Below are 17061 nucleotides of genomic sequence, written 5' to 3'. Positions count from 1 at the left end.
GAACTCTCCATAACATAAACGAGCTCTTCCTGGAAAGCGGGGATTTCTTGGTGACCTGAACTCCTTTAACTTTGCGCAGTGGCAGTATCGTAGCCCATGAGGTTTAACCGAGGCGTGATTATTGCTAATTGAAAACTTTTCCCAATACCCCGCCATGATGACTTGAAATACAGTCAGCATTGGCAATTTTTGTTGGTCTCTCAGGAGGCTTAATTTATGGTATGCAAATGACAGAAAATTAGCTCCTCCCAGTGGTGGAAAATAACTCTTGCTTCCCTCAATAGTCTAATTGTCGTTTACACATGGATCAGAAAGAGAGAGAGTTGGCCTGCAGGTAATCCTTGAAAAGTACCTCTTCCGGGAATCTTCCGACTGTCTTCTCCTAGGGACCCTTGCAGCGGCGGAAGAAAGGAAGTGGGCATTTGGAACTCTCCATAACATAAACGAGCTCTTCCTGGAAAGCGGGGATTTCTTGGTGACCTGAACTCCTTTAACTTTGCGCAGTGGCAGTATCGTAGCCCATGAGGTTTAACCGAGGCGTGATTATTGCTAATTGAAAACTTTTCCCAATACCCCGCCATGATGACTTGAAATACAGTCAGCATTGGCAATTTTTGTTGGTCTCTCAGGAGGCTTAATTCATGGTATGCAAATGACAGAAAATTAGCTCCTCCCAGTGGTGGAAAATAACTCTTGCTTCCCTCAATAGTCTAATGGTCGTTTACACCTGGATCAGAAAGAGAGAGAGTTGGCCTGCAGGTAATCCTTGAAAAGTACCTCTTCCGGGAATCTTCCGACTGTCTTCTCCTAGGGACCCTTGCAGCGGCGGAAGAAAGGAAGTGGGCATTTGGAACTCTCCATAACATAAACGAGCTCTTCCTGGAAAGCGGGGATTTCTTGGTGACCTGACCTCCTTTAACATTGCGCAGTGGCAGTATCGTAGCCCATGAGGTTTAACCGAGGCTTTATTATTGCTAATTGAAAACTTTTCCCAATACCCCGCCATGATGACTTGAAATACAGTCAGCATTGGCAATTTTTGTTGGTCTCTAAGGAGGCTTAATTCATGGTATGCAAATGACAGAAAACTAGCTCCTCCCAGTGGTGGAAAATAACTCTTGCTTCCCTCAACAGTCTAATGGTCGTTTACACCTGGATCAGAAAGAGAGAGAGTTGGCCTGCAGGTAATCCTTGAAAAGTACCTCTTTCGGGAATCGTCCGACTGTCTTCTCCTAGGGACCCTTGCAGCGGCGGAAGGAAGGAAGTGGGCATTTGGAACTCTCCATAACATAAACGAGCTCTTCCTGGAAAGTGGGGATTTCTTGGTGACCTGAACTCCTTTAACTTTGCGCAGTGGCAGTTTTGTAGCCCATGAGGTTTATCCGAGGCGTGATTATTGCTAATTGAAAACTTTTCCCAATACCCCGCTATGATGACTTGAAATACAGTCAGCATTGTCAATTTTTGTTGGTCTCTCAGGAGGCTTAATTCATGGTATGCAAATGACAGAAAATTAGCTCCTCCCAGTGGTAGAAAATAACTCTTGCTTTCCTCAACAGTCTAATGGTTGTTTACACCTGGATCAGAAAGAGAGAGAGTCGGCCTGCAGGTAATCCTTGAAAAGTACCTCTTCCGGGAATCTTCCGACTGTCTTCTCCTAGGGACCCTTGCAGCGGCGGAAGAAAGGAAGTGGGCATTTGGAACTCTCCATAACATAAACGAGCTCTTCCTGGAAAGCGGGGATTTCTTGGTGACCTGAACTCCTTTAACTTTGCGCAGTGGCAGTATCGTAGCCCATGAGGTTTAACGGAGGCGTGATTATTGCTAATTGAAAACTTTTCCCAATACCCCGCCATGATGACTTGAAATACAGTCAGCATTGGCAATTTTTGTTGGTCTCTCAGGAGGCTTAATTCATGGTATGCAAATGACAGAAAATTAGCTCCTCCCAGTGGTGGAAAATAATTCTTGCTTCCCTCAACAGTCTAATGGTCGTTTACACCTGGATCAGAAAGAGAGAGAGTTGGCCTGCAGGTAATCCTTGAAAAGTACCTCTTCCGGGAATCTTCCGACTGTCTTCTCCTAGGGACCCTTGCAGTGGCGGAAGAAAGGAAGTGGGCATTTGGAACTCTCCATAACATAAACGAGCTCTTCCTGGAAAGCGGGGATTTCTTGGTGACCTGAACTCCTTTAACTTTGCGCAGTGGCAGTATCGTAACCCATGAGGTTTAACCGAGGCTTTATTATTGCTAATTGAAAACTTTTCCCAATACCCCGCCATGATGACTTGAAATACAGTCAGCATTGTCAATTTTTGTTGGTCTCTCAGGAGGCTTAATTCATGGTATGCAAATGACAGAAAATTAGCTCCTCCCAGTGGTGGAAAATAACTCTTGCTTTCCTCAACAGTCTAATGGTCGTTTACACCTGGATCAGAAAGAGAGAGAGTCGGCCTGCAGGTAATCCTTGAAAAGTACCTCTTCCGGGAATCTTCTGACTGTCTTCTCCTAGGGACCCTTGCTGCGGCGGAAGAAAGGAAGTGGGCATTTGGAACTCTCCATAACATAAACGAGCTCTTCCTGGAAAGCGGGGATTTCTTGGTGACCTGAACTCCTTTAACTTTGCGCAGTGGCAGTATCGTAACCCATGAGGTTTAACCGAGGCTTTATTATTGCTAATTGAAAACTTTTCCCAATACCCCGCCATGATGACTTGAAATACAGTCAGCATTGGCAATTTTTGTTGGTCTCTCAGGAGGCTTAATTCATGGTATGCAAATGACAGAAAATTAGCTCCTCCCAGTGGTGGAAAATAACTCTTGCTTCCCTCAACAGTCTAATGGTTGTTTACACCTGGATCAGAAAGAGAGAGAGTTGGCCTGCAGGTAATCCTTGAAAAGTACCTCTTCCGGGAATCTTCCGACTGTCTTCTCCTAGGGACCCTTGCAGCGGCGGAAGAAAGGAAGTGGGCATTTGGAACTCTCCATAACATAAACGAGCTCTTCCTGGAAAGCGGGGATTTCTTGGTGACCTGAACTCTTTTAACTTTGCGCAGTGGCAGTATCGTAGCCCATGAGGTTTAACCGAGGCGTGATTATTGCTAATTGAAAACTTTTCTCAATACCCTGCCATGATGACTTGAAATACAGTCAGCATTGGCAATTTTTGTTGGTCTCTCAGGAGGCTTAATTCATGGTATGCAAATGGCAGAAAATTAGCTCCTCCCAGTGGTGGTAAAGAACTCTTGCTTCCCTCAACAGTTTAATGGTCGTTTACACCTGGATCAGAAAGAGAGAGAGTTGGCCTGCAGGTAATCCTTGAAAAGTACCTCTTCTGGGAATCTTCCGACTGTCTTCTCCTCGGGACCCTTGCAGCGGCGGAAGAAAGGAAGTGGGCATTTGGAACTCTCCATAACATAAACGAGCTCTTCCTGAAAAGCGGGGATTTCTTGGTGACCTGAACTCCTTTAACTTTGCGCAGTGGCAGTATCGTAGCCCATGAGGTTTAACCGAGGCGTGATTATTGCTAATTGAAAACTTTTCCCAATACCCCGCCATGATGACTTGAAATACAGTCAGCATTGGCAATTTTTGTTGGTCTCTCAGGAGGCTTAATTCATGGTATGCAAATGACAGAAAAATAGCTCCTCCCAGTGGTGGAAAATAACTCTTGCTTCCCTCAACAGTCTAATGGTCGTTTACACCTGGATCAGAAAGAGAGAGAGTCGGCCTGCAGGTAATCCTTGAAAAGTACCTCTTCCGGGAATCTTCCGACTGTCTTCTCCTAGGGACCCTTGCAGCGGCGGAAGAAAGGAAGTGGGCATTTGGAACTCTCCATAACATAAACGAGCTCTTCCTGGAAAGCGGGGATTTCTTGGTGACCTGAACTCCTTTAACTTTGCGCAGTGGCAGTATCGTAGCCCATGAGGTTTAACCGAGGCGTGATTATTGCTGATTGAAAACTTTTCCCAATACCCCGCCATGATGACTTGAAATACAGTCAGCATTGGCAATTTTTGTTGGTCTCTCAGGAGGCTTAATTTATGGTATGCAAATGACAGAAAATTTGCTCCTCCCAGTGGTGGAAAATAACTTGCTTCCCTCAACAGTCTAATGGTCGTTTACACCTGGATCAGAAAGAGAGAGAGTTGGCCTGCAGGTAATCCTTGAAAAGTACCTCTTCCGGGAATCTTCCGACTGTCTTCTCCTAGGGACCCTTGCAGCGGCGGAAGAAAGGAAGTGGGCATTTGGAACTCTCCATAACATAAACGAGCTCTTCCTGGAAAGCGGGGATTTCTTGGTGACCTGAACTCCTTTAACTTTGCGCAGTGGCAGTATCGTAGCCCATGAGGTTTAACCGAGGCGTGATTATTGCTAATTGAAAACTTTTCCCAATACACCGCCATGATGACTTGAAATACAGTCAGCATTGGCAATTTTTGTTGGTCTCTCAGGAGGCTTAATTCATGGTATGCAAATGACAGAAAATTAGCTCCTCCCAGTGGTGGAAAATAACTCTTGCTTCCCTCAACAGTCTAATGGTCGTTTACACCTGGATCAGAAAGAGAGAGAGTTGGCCTGCAGGTAATCCTTGAAAAGTACCTCTTCCGGGAATCTTCCGACTGTCTTCTCCTAGGGACCCTTGCAGCGGCGGAAGAAAGGAAGTGGGCATTTGGAACTCTCCATAACATAAACGAGCTCTTCCTGGAAAGCGGGGATTTCTTGGTGACCTGAACTCCTTTAACTTTGCGCAGTGGCAGTATCGTAGCCCATGAGGTTTAACCGAGGCGTGATTATTGCTAATTGAAAACTTTTCCCAATACCCCGCCATGATGACTTGAAATACAGTCAGCATTGGCAATTTTTGTTGGTCTCTCAGGAGGCTTAATTTATGGTATGCAAATGACAGAAAATTAGCTCCTCCCAGTGGTGGAAAATAACTCTTGCTTCCCTCAATAGTCTAATTGTCGTTTACACATGGATCAGAAAGAGAGAGAGTTGGCCTGCAGGTAATCCTTGAAAAGTACCTCTTCCGGGAATCTTCCGACTGTCTTCTCCTAGGGACCCTTGCAGCGGCGGAAGAAAGGAAGTGGGCATTTGGAACTCTCCATAACATAAACGAGCTCTTCCTGGAAAGCGGGGATTTCTTGGTGACCTGAACTCCTTTAACTTTGCGCAGTGGCAGTATCGTAGCCCATGAGGTTTAACCGAGGCGTGATTATTGCTAATTGAAAACTTTTCCCAATACCCCGCCATGATGACTTGAAATACAGTCAGCATTGGCAATTTTTGTTGGTCTCTCAGGAGGCTTAATTCATGGTATGCAAATGACAGAAAATTAGCTCCTCCCAGTGGTGGAAAATAACTCTTGCTTCCCTCAATAGTCTAATGGTCGTTTACACCTGGATCAGAAAGAGAGAGAGTTGGCCTGCAGGTAATCCTTGAAAAGTACCTCTTCCGGGAATCTTCCGACTGTCTTCTCCTAGGGACCCTTGCAGCGGCGGAAGAAAGGAAGTGGGCATTTGGAACTCTCCATAACATAAACGAGCTCTTCCTGGAAAGCGGGGATTTCTTGGTGACCTGACCTCCTTTAACATTGCGCAGTGGCAGTATCGTAGCCCATGAGGTTTAACCGAGGCTTTATTATTGCTAATTGAAAACTTTTCCCAATACCCCGCCATGATGACTTGAAATACAGTCAGCATTGGCAATTTTTGTTGGTCTCTAAGGAGGCTTAATTCATGGTATGCAAATGACAGAAAACTAGCTCCTCCCAGTGGTGGAAAATAACTCTTGCTTCCCTCAACAGTCTAATGGTCGTTTACACCTGGATCAGAAAGAGAGAGAGTTGGCCTGCAGGTAATCCTTGAAAAGTACCTCTTTCGGGAATCGTCCGACTGTCTTCTCCTAGGGACCCTTGCAGCGGCGGAAGGAAGGAAGTGGGCATTTGGAACTCTCCATAACATAAACGAGCTCTTCCTCTAAAGCGGGGATTTCTTGGTGACCTGAACTCCTTTAACTTTGCGCAGTGGCAGTATCGTAGCCCATGAGGTTTAACGGAGGCGTGATTATTGCTAATTGAAAACTTTTCCCAATACCCCGCCATGATGACTTGAAATACAGTCAGCATTGGCAATTTTTGTTGGTCTCTCAGGAGGCTTAATTCATGGTATGCAAATGACAGAAAATTAGCTCCTCCCAGTGGTGGAAAATAATTCTTGCTTCCCTCAACAGTCTAATGGTCGTTTACACCTGGATCAGAAAGAGAGAGAGTTGGCCTGCAGGTAATCCTTGAAAAGTACCTCTTCCGGGAATCTTCCGACTGTCTTCTCCTAGGGACCCTTGCAGTGGCGGAAGAAAGGAAGTGGGCATTTGGAACTCTCCATAACATAAACGAGCTCTTCCTGGAAAGCAGGGATTTCTTGGTGACCTGAACTCCTTTAACTTTGCGCAGTGGCAGTATCGTAACCCATGAGGTTTAACCGAGGCTTTATTATTGCTAATTGAAAACTTTTCCCAATACCCCGCCATGATGACTTGAAATACAGTCAGCATTGTCAATTTTTGTTGGTCTCTCAGGAGGCTTAATTCATGGTATGCAAATGACAGAAAATTAGCTCCTCCCAGTGGTGGAAAATAACTCTTGCTTTCCTCAACAGTCTAATGGTCGTTTACACCTGGATCAGAAAGAGAGAGAGTCGGCCTGCAGGTAATCCTTGAAAAGTACCTCTTCCGGGAATCTTCCGACTGTCTTCTCCTAGGGACCCTTGCTGCGGCGGAAGAAAGGAAGTGGGCATTTGGAACTCTCCATAACATAAACGAGCTCTTCCTGGAAAGCGGGGATTTCTTGGTGACCTGAACTCCTTTAACTTTGCGCAGTGGCAGTATCGTAACCCATGAGGTTTAACCGAGGCTTTATTATTGCTAATTGAAAACTTTTCCCAATACCCCGCCATGATGACTTGAAATACAGTCAGCATTGGCAATTTTTGTTGGTCTCTCAGGAGGCTTAATTCATGGTATGCAAATGACAGAAAATTAGCTCCTCCCAGTGGTGGAAAATAACTCTTGCTTCCCTCAACAGTCTAATGGTTGTTTACACCTGGATCAGAAAGAGAGAGAGTTGGCCTGCAGGTAATCCTTGAAAAGTACCTCTTCCGGGAATCTTCCGACTGTCTTCTCCTAGGGACCCTTGCAGCGGCGGAAGAAAGGAAGTGGGCATTTGGAACTCTCCATAACATAAACGAGCTCTTCCTGGAAAGCGGGGATTTCTTGGTGACCTGAACTCTTTTAACTTTGCGCAGTGGCAGTATCGTAGCCCATGAGGTTTAACAGAGGCGTGATTATTGCTAATTGAAAACTTTTCTCAATACCCTGCCATGATGACTTGAAATACAGTCAGCATTGGCAATTTTTGTTGGTCTCTCAGGAGGCTTAATTCATGGTATGCAAATGGCAGAAAATTAGCTCCTCCCAGTGGTGGTAAAGAACTCTTGCTTCCCTCAACAGTTTAATGGTCGTTTACACCTGGATCAGAAAGAGAGAGAGTTGGCCTGCAGGTAATCCTTGAAAAGTACCTCTTCTGGGAATCTTCCGACTGTCTTCTCCTCGGGACCCTTGCAGCGGCGGAAGAAAGGAAGTGGGCATTTGGAACTCTCCATAACATAAACGAGCTCTTCCTGAAAAGCGGGGATTTCTTGGTGACCTGAACTCCTTTAACTTTGCGCAGTGGCAGTATCGTAGCCCATGAGGTTTAACCGAGGCGTGATTATTGCTAATTGAAAACTTTTCCCAATACCCCGCCATGATGACTTGAAATACAGTCAGCATTGGCAATTTTTGTTGGTCTCTCAGGAGGCTTAATTCATGGTATGCAAATGACAGAAAAATAGCTCCTCCCAGTGGTGGAAAATAACTCTTGCTTCCCTCAACAGTCTAATGGTCGTTTACACCTGGATCAGAAAGAGAGAGAGTCGGCCTGCAGGTAATCCTTGAAAAGTACCTCTTCCGGGAATCTTCCGACTGTCTTCTCCTAGGGACCCTTGCAGCGGCGGAAGAAAGGAAGTGGGCATTTGGAACTCTCCATAACATAAACGAGCTCTTCCTGGAAAGCGGGGATTTCTTGGTGACCTGAACTCCTTTAACTTTGCGCAGTGGCAGTATCGTAGCCCATGAGGTTTAACCGAGGCTTTATTATTGCTAATTGAAAACTTTTCCCAATACCCCGCCATGATGACTTGAAATACAGTCAGCATTGGCAATTTTTGTTGGTCTCTCAGGAGGCTTAATTCATGGTATGCAAATGACAGAAAATTAGCTCCTCCCAGTGGTGGAAAATAACTCTTGCTTCCCTCAACAGTCTAATGGTCGTATACACCTGGATCAGAAAGAGAGAGAGTTGGCCTGCAGGTAATCCTTGAAAAGTACCTCTTCCGGGAATCTTCCGACTGTCTTCTCCTAGGGACCCTTGCAGCGGCGGAAGAAAGGAAGTGGGCATTTGGAACTCTCCATAACATAAACGAGCTCTTCCTGGAAAGCGGGGATTTCTTGGTGACCTGAACTCCTTTAACTTTGCGCAGTGGAAGTATCGTAGCCCATGAGGTTTAACCGAGGCGTGATTATTGCTAATTGAAAACTTTTCCCAATACCCCGCCATGATGACTTGAAACACAGTCAGCATTGGCAATTTTTGTTGGTCTCTCAGGAGGCTTAATTCATGGTATGCAAATGACAGAAAATTAGCTCCTCCCAGTGGTGGAAAATAACTCTTGCTTCCCTCAACAGTCTAATTGTCGTTTACAACTGGATCAGAAAGAGAAAGAGTTGGCCTGCAGGTAATCCTTGAAAAGTACCTCTTCTGGGAATCTTCCGACTGTCTTCTCCTAGGGACCCTTGCAGCGGCGGAAGAAAGGAAGTGGGCATTTGGAACTCTCCATAACATAAACGAGCTCTTCCTGGAAAGCGGGGATTTCTTGGTGACCTGAACTCCTTTAACTTTGCGCAGTGGCAGTATCGTAGCCCATGAGGTTTATCCGAGGCGTGATTATTGCTAATTGAAAACTTTTCCCAATACCCCGCCATGATGACTTGAAATACAGTCAGCATTGTCAATTTTTGTTGGTCTCTCAGGAGGCTTAATTCATGGTATGCAAATGACAGAAAATTAGCTCCTCCCAGTGGTGGAAAATAACTCTTGCTTTCCTCAACAGTCTAATGGTCGTTTACACCTGGATCAGAAAGAGAGAGAGTCGGCCTGCAGGTAATCCTTGAAAAGTACCTCTTCCGGGAATCTTCCGACTGTCTTCTCCTAGGGACCCTTGCAGCGGCGGAAGAAAGGAAGTGGGCATTTGGAACTCTCCATAACATAAACGAGCTCTTCCTGGAAAGCGGGGATTTCTTGGTGACCTGAACTCCTTTAACTTTGCGCAGTGGCAGTATCGTAGCCCATGAGGTTTAACCGAGGCTTTATTATTGCTAATTGAAAACTTTTCCCAATACCCCGCCATGATGACTTGAAATACAGTCAGCATTGGCAATTTTTGTTGGTCTCTCAGGAGGCTTAATTCATGGTATGCAAATGACAGAAAATTAGCTCCTCCCAGTGGTGGAAAATAACTCTTGCTTCCCTCAACAGTCTAATGGTCGTATACACCTGGATCAGAAAGAGAGAGAGTTGGCCTGCAGGTAATCCTTGAAAAGTACCTCTTCCGGGAATCTTCCGACTGTCTTCTCCTAGGGACCCTTGCAGCGGCGGAAGAAAGGAAGTGGGCATTTGGAACTCTCCATAACATAAACGAGCTCTTCCTGGAAAGCGGGGATTTCTTGGTGACCTGAACTCCTTTAACTTTGCGCAGTGGAAGTATCGTAGCCCATGAGGTTTAACCGAGGCGTGATTATTGCTAATTGAAAACTTTTCCCAATACCCCGCCATGATGACTTGAAACACAGTCAGCATTGGCAATTTTTGTTGGTCTCTCAGGAGGCTTAATTCATGGTATGCAAATGACAGAAAATTAGCTCCTCCCAGTGGTGGAAAATAACTCTTGCTTCCCTCAACAGTCTAATTGTCGTTTACAACTGGATCAGAAAGAGAAAGAGTTGGCCTGCAGGTAATCCTTGAAAAGTACCTCTTCTGGGAATCTTCCGACTGTCTTCTCCTAGGGACCCTTGCAGCGGCGGAAGAAAGGAAGTGGGCATTTGGAACTCTCCATAACATAAACGAGCTCTTCCTGGAAAGCGGGGATTTCTTGGTGACCTGAACTCCTTTAACTTTGCGCAGTGGCAGTATCGTAGCCCATGAGGTTTATCCGAGGCGTGATTATTGCTAATTGAAAACTTTTCCCAATACCCCGCCATGATGACTTGAAATACAGTCAGCATTGTCAATTTTTGTTGGTCTCTCAGGAGGCTTAATTCATGGTATGCAAATGACAGAAAATTAGCTCCTCCCAGTGGTGGAAAATAACTCTTGCTTTCCTCAACAGTCTAATGGTCGTTTACACCTGGATCAGAAAGAGAGAGAGTCGGCCTGCAGGTAATCCTTGAAAAGTACCTCTTCCGGGAATCTTCCGACTGTCTTCTCCTAGGGACCCTTGCTGCGGCGGAAGAAAGGAAGTGGGCATTTGGAACTCTCCATAACATAAACGAGCTCTTCCTGGAAAGCGGGGATTTCTTGGTGACCTGAACTCCTTTAACTTTGCGCAGTGGCAGTATCGTAGCCCATGAGGTTTAACCGAGGCTTTATTATTGCTAATTGAAAACTTTTCCCAATACCCCGCCATGATGACTTGAAATACAGTCAGCATTTGCAATTTTTGTTGGTCTCTCAGGAGGCTTAATTCATGGTATGCAAATGACAGAAAATTAGCTCCTCCCAGTGGTGGAAAATAACTCTTGCTTCCCTCAACAGTCTAATGGTCGTTTACACCTGGATCAGAAAGAGAGAGAGTTGGCCTGCAGGTAATCCTTGAAAAGTACCTCTTCCGGGAATCTTCCGACTGTCTTCTCCTAGGGACCCTTGCAGCGGCGGAAGAAAGGAAGTGGGCATTTGGAACTCTCCATAACATAAACGAGCTCTTCCTGGAAAGCGGGGATTTCTTGGTGACCTGAACTCCTTTAACTTTGCGCAGTGGAAGTATCGTAGCCCATGAGGTTTAACCGAGGCGTGATTATTGCTAATTGAAAACTTTTCCCAATACCCCGCCATGATGACTTGAAACACAGTCAGCATTGGCAATTTTTTTGGTCTCTCAGGAGGCTTTATTCATGGTATGCAAATGACAGAAAATTAGCTCCTCCCAGTGGTGGAAAATAACTCTTGCTTCCCTCAACAGTCTAATGGTCGTTTACAACTGGATCAGAAAGAGAAAGAGTTGGCCTGCAGGTAATCCTTGAAAAGTACCTCTTCCGGGAATCTTCCGACTGTCTTCTCCTAGGGACCCTTGCAGCGGCGGAAGAAAGGAAGTGGGCATTTGGAACTCTCCATAACATAAACGAGCTCTTCCTGGAAAGCGGGGATTTCTTGGTGACCTGAACTCCTTTAACTTTGCGTAGTGGCAGTATCGTAGCCCATGAGGTTTATCCGAGGCGTGATTATTGCTAATTGAAAACTTTTCCCAATACCCCGCCATGATGACTTGAAATACAGTCAGCATTGTCAATTTTTGTTGGTCTCTCAGGAGGCTTAATTCATGGTATGCAAATGACAGAAAATTAGCTCCTCCCAGTGGTGGAAAATAACTCTTGCTTTCCTCAACAGTCTAATGGTCGTTTACACCTGGATCAGAAAGAGAGAGAGTCGGCCTGCAGGTAATCCTTGAAAAGTACCTCTTCCGGGAATCTTCCGACTGTCTTCTCCTAGGGACCCTTGCTGCGGCGGAAGAAAGGAAGTGGGCATTTGGAACTCTCCATAACATAAACGAGCTCTTCCTGGAAAGCGGGGATTTCTTGGTGACCTGAACTCCTTTAACTTTGCGCAGTGGCAGTATCGTAGCCCATGAGGTTTAACCGAGGCTTTATTATTGCTAATTGAAAACTTTTCCCAATACCCCGCCATGATGACTTGAAATTCAGTCAGCATTGGCAATTTTTGTTGGTCTCTCAGGAGGCTTAATTCATGGTATGCAAATGACAGAAAATTAGCTCCTCCCAGTGGTGGAAAATAACTCTTGCTTCCCTCAACAGTCTAATGGTCGTTTACACCTGGATCAGAAAGAGAGAGAGTTGGCCTGCAGGTAATCCTTGAAAAGTACCTCTTCCGGGAATCTTCCGACTGTCTTCTCCTAGGGACCCTTGCAGCGGCGGAAGAAAGGAAGTGGGCATTTGGAACTCTCCATAACATAAACGAGCTCTTCCTGGAAAGCGGGGATTTCTTGGTGACCTGAACTCCTTTAACTTTGCGCAGTGGCAGTATCGTAGCCCATGAGGTTTAACCGAGGCGTGATTATTGCTAATTGAAAACTTTTCCCAATACCCCGCCATGATGACTTGAAATACAGTCAGCATTGGCAATTTTTGTTGGTCTCTCAGGAGACTTAATTCATGGTATGCAAATGACAGAAAATTAGCTCCTCCCAGTGGTGGAAAATAACTCTTGCTTCCCTCAACAGTCTAATGGTTGTTTACACCTGGATCAGAAAGAGAGAGAGTTGGCCTGCAGGTAATCCTTGAAAAGTACCTCTTCCGGGAATCTTCCGACTGTCTTCTCCTAGGGACCCTTGCAGCGGCGGAAGAAAGGAAGTGGGCATTTGGAACTCTCCATAACATAAACAAGCTCTTCCTGGAAAGCGGGGATTTCTTGGTGACCTGAACTCCTTTAACTTTGCGCAGTGGCAGTATCGTAGCCCATGAGGTTTAACCGAGGCTTTATTATTGCTAATTGAAAACTTTTCTCAATACCCTGCCATGATGACTTGAAATACAGTCAGCATTGGCAATTTTTGTTGGTCTCTCAGGAGACTTAATTCATGGTATGCAAATGACAGAAAATTAGCTCCTCCCAGTGGTGGTAAAGAACTCTTGCTTCCCTCAACAGTTTAATGGTCGTTTACACCTGGATCAGAAAGATAGAGAGTTGGCCTGCAGGTAATCCTTGAAAAGTACCTCTTCTGGGAATCTTCCGACTGTCTTCTCCTAGGGACCCTTGCAGCGGCGGAAGAAAGGAAGTGGGCATTTGGAACTCTCCATAACATAAACGAGCTCTTCCTGCAAAGCGGGGATTTCTTGGTGACCTGAACTCCTTTAACTTTGCGCAGTGGCAGTATCGTAGCCCATGAGGTTTAACCGAGGCGTGATTATTGCTAATTGAAAACTTTTCCCAATACCCCGCCATGATGACTTGAAATACAGTCAGCATTGGCAATTTTTGTTGGTCTCTCAGGAGGCTTAATTCATGGTATGCAAATGACAGAAAATTAGCTCCTCCCAGTGGTGGAAAAAAACTCTTGCTTCCCTCAACAGTCTAATGGTCGTTTACACCTGGATCAGAAAGAGAGAGAGTCGGCCTGCAGGTAATCCTTGAAAAGTACCTCTTCCGGGAATCTTCCGACTGTCTTCTCCTAGGGACCCTTGCAGCGGCGGAAGAAAGGAAGTGGGCATTTGGAACTCTCCATAACATAAACGAGCTCTTCCTGGAAAGCGGGGATTTCTTGGTGACCTGAACTCCTTTAACTTTGCGCAGTGGCAGTATCGTAGCCCATGATGTTTAACGGAGGCGTGATTATTGCTAATTGAAAACTTTTCCCAATACCCCGCCATGATGACTTGAAATACAGTGAGCATTGGCAATTTTTGTTGGTCTCTCAGGAGGCTTAATTCATGGTATGCAAATGACAGAAAATTAGCTCCTCCCAGTGGTGGAAAATAACTCTTGCTTCCCTCAACAGTCTAATGGTCGTTTACACCTGGATCAGAAAGAGAGAGAGTTGGCCTGCAGGTATTCCTTGAAAAGTACCTCTTCCGGGAATCTTCCGACTGTCTTCTCCTAGGGACCCTTGCAGCGGCGGAAGAAAGGAAGTGGGCATTTGGAACTCTCCATAACATAAACGAGCTCTTCCTGGAAAGCGGGGATTTCTTGGTGACCTGAACTCCTTTAACTTTGCGCAGTGGCAGTATCGTAGCCCATGAGGTTTAACCGAGGCGTGATTATTGCTAATTGAAAACTTTTCCCAATACCCCGCCATAATGACTTGAAATACAGTCAGCATTGGCAATTTTTGTTGGTCTCTCAGGAGGCTTAATTCATGGTATGCAAATGACAGAAAATTAGCTCCTCCCAGTGGTGGAAAATAACTCTTGCTTCCCTCAACAGTCTAATGGTCGTTTACACCTGGATCAGAAAGAGAGAGAGTTGGCCTGCAGGTAATCCTTGAAAAGTACCTCTTCCGGGAATCTTCCGACTGTCTTCTCCTAGGGACCCTTGCAGCGGCGGAAGAAAGGAAGTGGGCATTTGGAAGTCTCCATAACATAAACGAGCTCTTCCTGGAAAGCGGGGATTTCTTGGTGACCTGAACTCCTTTAACTTTGCGCAGTGGCAGTATCGTAGCCCATGAGGTTTAACCGAGGCGTGATTATTGCTAATTGAAAACTTTTCCCAATACCCCGCCATGATGACTTGAAATACAGTCAGCATTGGCAATTTTTGTTGGTGTCTCAGGAGGCTTAATTCATGGTATGCAAATGACAGAAAATTAGCTCCTCCCAGTGGTGGAAAATAACTCTTGCTTCCCTCAACAGTCTAATGGTCGTTTACACCTGGATCAGAAAGAGAGAGAGTTGGCCTGCAGGTAATCCTTGAAAAGTACCTCTTCCGGGAATCTTCCGACTGTCTTCTCCTAGGGACCCTTGCAGCGGCGGAAGAAAGGAAGTGGGCATTTGGAACTCTCCATAACATAAACGAGCTCTTCCTGGAAAGCGGGGATTTCTTGGTGACCTGAACTCCTTTTAACTTTGCACAGTGGCAGTATCGTAGCCCATGAGGTTTAACCGAGGCGTGATTATTGCTAATTGAAAACTTTTCCCAATACCCCACCATGATGACTTGAAATACAGTCAGCATTGGCAATTTTTGTTGGTCTCTCAGGAGGCTTAATTCATGGTATGCAAATGACAGAAAATTAGCTCCTCCCAGTGGTGGAAAATAACTCTTGCTTCCCTCAACAGTCTAATGGTCGTTTACACCTGGATCAGAAAGAGAGAGAGTTGGCCTGCAGGTAATCCTTGAAAAGTACCTCTTCCGGGAATCTTCCGACTGTCTTCTCCTAGGGACCCTTGCAGCGGCAGAAGAAAGGAAGTGGGCATTTGGAACTCTCCATAACATAAACGAGCTCTTCCTGGAAAGCGGGGATTTCTTGGTGACCTGAACTCCTTTAACTTTGCGCAGTGGCAGTATCGTAGCCCATGAGGTTTAACCGAGGCGTGATTATTGCTAATTGAAAACTTTTCCCAATACCCCGCCATGATGACTTGAAATACAGTCAGCATTGGCAATTTTTGTTGGTCTCTCAGGAGGCTTAATTCATGGTATGCAAATGACAGAAAATTAGCTCCTCCCAGTGGTGGAAAATAACTCTTGCTTCCCTCAACAGTCTAATGGTCGTTTACACCTGGATCAGAAAGAGAGAGAGTTGGCCTGCAGGTAATCATTGAAAAGTACCTCTTCCGGGAATCTTCCGACTGTCTTCTCCTAGGGACCCTTGCAGCGGCGGAAGAAAGGAAGTGGGCATTTGGAACTCTCTATAACATAAACAAGCTCTTCCTGGAAAGCGGGGATTTCTTGGTGACCTGAACTCCTTTAACTTTGCGCAGTGGCAGTATCGTAGCCCATTAGGTTTAACCGAGGCGTGATTATTGCTAATTGAAAACTTTTCCCAATACCCCGCCATGATGACTTGAAATACAGTCAGCATTGGCAATTTTTGTTGGTCTCTCAGGAGGCTTAATTCATGGTATGCAAATGACAGAAAATTAGCTCCTCCCAGTGGTGGAAAATAACTCTTGCTTCCCTCAACAGTCTAATGGTCTTTTACACCTGGATCAGAAAGAGAGAGAGTTGGCCTGCAGGTAATCCTTGAAAAGTACCTCTTCCGGGAATCTTCCGACTGTCTTCTCCTAGGGACCCTTGCAGCGGCGGAAGAAAGGAAGTGGGCATTTGGAACTCTCCATAACATAAACGAGCTCTTCCTGGAAAGCGGGGATTTCTTGGTGACCTGAACTCCTTTAACTTTGCGCAGTGGCAGTATCGTAGCCCATGAGGTTTAACCGAGGCGTGATTATTGCTAATTGAAAACTTTTCCCAATACCCCGCCATGATGACTTGAAATACAGTCAGCATTGGCAATTTTTGTTGGTCTCTCAGGAGGCTTAATTCATGGTATGCAAATGACAGAAAATTAGCTCCTCCCAGTGGTGGAAAATAACTCTTGCTTCCCTCAACAGTCTAATGGTCGTTTACACCTGGATCAGAAAGAGAGAGAGTTGGCCTGCAGGTAATCCTTGAAAAGTACCTCTTCCGGTAATCTTCCGACTGTCTTCTCCTAGGGACCCTTGCAGCGGCGGAAGAAAGGAAGTGGGCATTTGGAACTCTCCATAACATAAACGAGCTCTTCCTGGAAAGCGGGGATTTCTTGGTGACCTGAACTCCTTTAACTTTGCGCAGTGGAAGTATCGTAGCCCATGAGGTTTAACCGAGGCGTGATTATTGCTAATTGAAAACTTTTCCCAATACCCCGCCATGATGACTTGAAATACAGTCAGCATTGGCAATTTTTGTTGGTCTCTCAGGAGCCTTAATTCATGGTATGCAAATGACAGAAAATTAGCTCCTCCCAGTGGTGGAAAATAACTCTTGCTTCCCTCAACAGTCTAATGGTCGTTTACACCTGGATCAGAAAGAGAGAGAGTCGGCCTGCAGGTAATCCTTGAAAACTACCTCTTTCGGGAATCTTCCGACTGTCTTCTCCTAGGGACCCTTGCAGCGGCGGAAGAAAGGAAGTGGGCATTTGGAACTCTCCATAACATAAACGAGCTCTTCCTGGAAAGCGGGGATTTCTTGGTGACCTGAACTC

General features: G+C 45.6%; 40 non-coding genes across 40 annotated transcripts; all 40 read left to right on the top strand.

Annotated features, from left to right (window-relative positions):
• Nucleotides 1-67: 67 nt before the first annotated feature.
• Nucleotides 68-208, top strand: LOC142305193 (U4 spliceosomal RNA). The gene has a single exon (XR_012753820.1). It is a non-coding gene; the product is annotated as a U4 spliceosomal RNA (small nuclear RNA).
• Nucleotides 209-492: 284 nt separating this feature from the next.
• Nucleotides 493-633, top strand: LOC142305191 (U4 spliceosomal RNA). Its single transcript, XR_012753818.1, has one exon. It is a non-coding gene; the product is annotated as a U4 spliceosomal RNA (small nuclear RNA).
• A 284-nt stretch (nt 634-917) lies between these two features.
• Nucleotides 918-1058, top strand: LOC142304775 (U4 spliceosomal RNA). Its single transcript, XR_012753423.1, has one exon. It is a non-coding gene; the product is annotated as a U4 spliceosomal RNA (small nuclear RNA).
• Nucleotides 1059-1342: 284 nt separating this feature from the next.
• LOC142304830 (U4 spliceosomal RNA) lies at nt 1343-1483 on the top strand. The gene has a single exon (XR_012753479.1). It is a non-coding gene; the product is annotated as a U4 spliceosomal RNA (small nuclear RNA).
• A 284-nt stretch (nt 1484-1767) lies between these two features.
• Nucleotides 1768-1908, top strand: LOC142304663 (U4 spliceosomal RNA). The gene has a single exon (XR_012753318.1). It is a non-coding gene; the product is annotated as a U4 spliceosomal RNA (small nuclear RNA).
• A 284-nt stretch (nt 1909-2192) lies between these two features.
• LOC142304850 (U4 spliceosomal RNA) lies at nt 2193-2333 on the top strand. The gene has a single exon (XR_012753498.1). It is a non-coding gene; the product is annotated as a U4 spliceosomal RNA (small nuclear RNA).
• Nucleotides 2334-2617: 284 nt separating this feature from the next.
• On the top strand, nt 2618-2758 carry LOC142304812 (U4 spliceosomal RNA). Its single transcript, XR_012753459.1, has one exon. It is a non-coding gene; the product is annotated as a U4 spliceosomal RNA (small nuclear RNA).
• Nucleotides 2759-3042: 284 nt separating this feature from the next.
• On the top strand, nt 3043-3183 carry LOC142304567 (U4 spliceosomal RNA). The gene has a single exon (XR_012753224.1). It is a non-coding gene; the product is annotated as a U4 spliceosomal RNA (small nuclear RNA).
• A 284-nt stretch (nt 3184-3467) lies between these two features.
• LOC142305190 (U4 spliceosomal RNA) lies at nt 3468-3608 on the top strand. Its single transcript, XR_012753817.1, has one exon. It is a non-coding gene; the product is annotated as a U4 spliceosomal RNA (small nuclear RNA).
• Nucleotides 3609-3892: 284 nt separating this feature from the next.
• Nucleotides 3893-4033, top strand: LOC142305280 (U4 spliceosomal RNA). Its single transcript, XR_012753903.1, has one exon. It is a non-coding gene; the product is annotated as a U4 spliceosomal RNA (small nuclear RNA).
• Nucleotides 4034-4315: 282 nt separating this feature from the next.
• LOC142305302 (U4 spliceosomal RNA) lies at nt 4316-4456 on the top strand. Its single transcript, XR_012753925.1, has one exon. It is a non-coding gene; the product is annotated as a U4 spliceosomal RNA (small nuclear RNA).
• Nucleotides 4457-4740: 284 nt separating this feature from the next.
• LOC142305189 (U4 spliceosomal RNA) lies at nt 4741-4881 on the top strand. The gene has a single exon (XR_012753816.1). It is a non-coding gene; the product is annotated as a U4 spliceosomal RNA (small nuclear RNA).
• A 284-nt stretch (nt 4882-5165) lies between these two features.
• Nucleotides 5166-5306, top strand: LOC142305188 (U4 spliceosomal RNA). The gene has a single exon (XR_012753815.1). It is a non-coding gene; the product is annotated as a U4 spliceosomal RNA (small nuclear RNA).
• A 284-nt stretch (nt 5307-5590) lies between these two features.
• On the top strand, nt 5591-5731 carry LOC142304774 (U4 spliceosomal RNA). Its single transcript, XR_012753422.1, has one exon. It is a non-coding gene; the product is annotated as a U4 spliceosomal RNA (small nuclear RNA).
• A 284-nt stretch (nt 5732-6015) lies between these two features.
• On the top strand, nt 6016-6156 carry LOC142304662 (U4 spliceosomal RNA). The gene has a single exon (XR_012753317.1). It is a non-coding gene; the product is annotated as a U4 spliceosomal RNA (small nuclear RNA).
• Nucleotides 6157-6440: 284 nt separating this feature from the next.
• LOC142304849 (U4 spliceosomal RNA) lies at nt 6441-6581 on the top strand. Its single transcript, XR_012753497.1, has one exon. It is a non-coding gene; the product is annotated as a U4 spliceosomal RNA (small nuclear RNA).
• A 284-nt stretch (nt 6582-6865) lies between these two features.
• Nucleotides 6866-7006, top strand: LOC142304811 (U4 spliceosomal RNA). The gene has a single exon (XR_012753458.1). It is a non-coding gene; the product is annotated as a U4 spliceosomal RNA (small nuclear RNA).
• Nucleotides 7007-7290: 284 nt separating this feature from the next.
• LOC142304778 (U4 spliceosomal RNA) lies at nt 7291-7431 on the top strand. The gene has a single exon (XR_012753426.1). It is a non-coding gene; the product is annotated as a U4 spliceosomal RNA (small nuclear RNA).
• A 284-nt stretch (nt 7432-7715) lies between these two features.
• Nucleotides 7716-7856, top strand: LOC142305187 (U4 spliceosomal RNA). The gene has a single exon (XR_012753814.1). It is a non-coding gene; the product is annotated as a U4 spliceosomal RNA (small nuclear RNA).
• Nucleotides 7857-8140: 284 nt separating this feature from the next.
• LOC142304750 (U4 spliceosomal RNA) lies at nt 8141-8281 on the top strand. Its single transcript, XR_012753400.1, has one exon. It is a non-coding gene; the product is annotated as a U4 spliceosomal RNA (small nuclear RNA).
• A 284-nt stretch (nt 8282-8565) lies between these two features.
• Nucleotides 8566-8706, top strand: LOC142305311 (U4 spliceosomal RNA). Its single transcript, XR_012753934.1, has one exon. It is a non-coding gene; the product is annotated as a U4 spliceosomal RNA (small nuclear RNA).
• Nucleotides 8707-8990: 284 nt separating this feature from the next.
• Nucleotides 8991-9131, top strand: LOC142304723 (U4 spliceosomal RNA). The gene has a single exon (XR_012753374.1). It is a non-coding gene; the product is annotated as a U4 spliceosomal RNA (small nuclear RNA).
• A 284-nt stretch (nt 9132-9415) lies between these two features.
• LOC142304748 (U4 spliceosomal RNA) lies at nt 9416-9556 on the top strand. The gene has a single exon (XR_012753398.1). It is a non-coding gene; the product is annotated as a U4 spliceosomal RNA (small nuclear RNA).
• Nucleotides 9557-9840: 284 nt separating this feature from the next.
• Nucleotides 9841-9981, top strand: LOC142305310 (U4 spliceosomal RNA). Its single transcript, XR_012753933.1, has one exon. It is a non-coding gene; the product is annotated as a U4 spliceosomal RNA (small nuclear RNA).
• A 284-nt stretch (nt 9982-10265) lies between these two features.
• Nucleotides 10266-10406, top strand: LOC142304722 (U4 spliceosomal RNA). Its single transcript, XR_012753373.1, has one exon. It is a non-coding gene; the product is annotated as a U4 spliceosomal RNA (small nuclear RNA).
• Nucleotides 10407-10690: 284 nt separating this feature from the next.
• Nucleotides 10691-10831, top strand: LOC142304820 (U4 spliceosomal RNA). The gene has a single exon (XR_012753467.1). It is a non-coding gene; the product is annotated as a U4 spliceosomal RNA (small nuclear RNA).
• Nucleotides 10832-11115: 284 nt separating this feature from the next.
• LOC142304770 (U4 spliceosomal RNA) lies at nt 11116-11255 on the top strand. The gene has a single exon (XR_012753419.1). It is a non-coding gene; the product is annotated as a U4 spliceosomal RNA (small nuclear RNA).
• Nucleotides 11256-11539: 284 nt separating this feature from the next.
• LOC142304780 (U4 spliceosomal RNA) lies at nt 11540-11680 on the top strand. The gene has a single exon (XR_012753428.1). It is a non-coding gene; the product is annotated as a U4 spliceosomal RNA (small nuclear RNA).
• Nucleotides 11681-11964: 284 nt separating this feature from the next.
• On the top strand, nt 11965-12105 carry LOC142304766 (U4 spliceosomal RNA). Its single transcript, XR_012753415.1, has one exon. It is a non-coding gene; the product is annotated as a U4 spliceosomal RNA (small nuclear RNA).
• Nucleotides 12106-12389: 284 nt separating this feature from the next.
• Nucleotides 12390-12530, top strand: LOC142305318 (U4 spliceosomal RNA). The gene has a single exon (XR_012753940.1). It is a non-coding gene; the product is annotated as a U4 spliceosomal RNA (small nuclear RNA).
• A 284-nt stretch (nt 12531-12814) lies between these two features.
• LOC142304788 (U4 spliceosomal RNA) lies at nt 12815-12955 on the top strand. The gene has a single exon (XR_012753436.1). It is a non-coding gene; the product is annotated as a U4 spliceosomal RNA (small nuclear RNA).
• A 284-nt stretch (nt 12956-13239) lies between these two features.
• Nucleotides 13240-13380, top strand: LOC142305186 (U4 spliceosomal RNA). The gene has a single exon (XR_012753813.1). It is a non-coding gene; the product is annotated as a U4 spliceosomal RNA (small nuclear RNA).
• A 284-nt stretch (nt 13381-13664) lies between these two features.
• Nucleotides 13665-13805, top strand: LOC142304743 (U4 spliceosomal RNA). Its single transcript, XR_012753393.1, has one exon. It is a non-coding gene; the product is annotated as a U4 spliceosomal RNA (small nuclear RNA).
• A 284-nt stretch (nt 13806-14089) lies between these two features.
• On the top strand, nt 14090-14230 carry LOC142304535 (U4 spliceosomal RNA). Its single transcript, XR_012753192.1, has one exon. It is a non-coding gene; the product is annotated as a U4 spliceosomal RNA (small nuclear RNA).
• A 284-nt stretch (nt 14231-14514) lies between these two features.
• LOC142304694 (U4 spliceosomal RNA) lies at nt 14515-14655 on the top strand. The gene has a single exon (XR_012753347.1). It is a non-coding gene; the product is annotated as a U4 spliceosomal RNA (small nuclear RNA).
• A 285-nt stretch (nt 14656-14940) lies between these two features.
• Nucleotides 14941-15081, top strand: LOC142304730 (U4 spliceosomal RNA). Its single transcript, XR_012753381.1, has one exon. It is a non-coding gene; the product is annotated as a U4 spliceosomal RNA (small nuclear RNA).
• A 284-nt stretch (nt 15082-15365) lies between these two features.
• Nucleotides 15366-15506, top strand: LOC142305184 (U4 spliceosomal RNA). The gene has a single exon (XR_012753812.1). It is a non-coding gene; the product is annotated as a U4 spliceosomal RNA (small nuclear RNA).
• A 284-nt stretch (nt 15507-15790) lies between these two features.
• LOC142304654 (U4 spliceosomal RNA) lies at nt 15791-15931 on the top strand. The gene has a single exon (XR_012753309.1). It is a non-coding gene; the product is annotated as a U4 spliceosomal RNA (small nuclear RNA).
• Nucleotides 15932-16215: 284 nt separating this feature from the next.
• LOC142305183 (U4 spliceosomal RNA) lies at nt 16216-16356 on the top strand. Its single transcript, XR_012753811.1, has one exon. It is a non-coding gene; the product is annotated as a U4 spliceosomal RNA (small nuclear RNA).
• A 284-nt stretch (nt 16357-16640) lies between these two features.
• LOC142304540 (U4 spliceosomal RNA) lies at nt 16641-16781 on the top strand. The gene has a single exon (XR_012753197.1). It is a non-coding gene; the product is annotated as a U4 spliceosomal RNA (small nuclear RNA).
• Nucleotides 16782-17061: the final 280 nt, after the last annotated feature.

Source organism: Anomaloglossus baeobatrachus, chromosome 4, assembly GCF_048569485.1.
Source record: "Anomaloglossus baeobatrachus isolate aAnoBae1 chromosome 4, aAnoBae1.hap1, whole genome shotgun sequence".
Classification (NCBI taxonomy): domain Eukaryota; kingdom Metazoa; phylum Chordata; class Amphibia; order Anura; family Aromobatidae; genus Anomaloglossus; species Anomaloglossus baeobatrachus.
The sequence above is the reverse complement of the archived record's forward strand: the minus strand, read 5'-3'. Positions and strand labels throughout refer to the sequence as shown.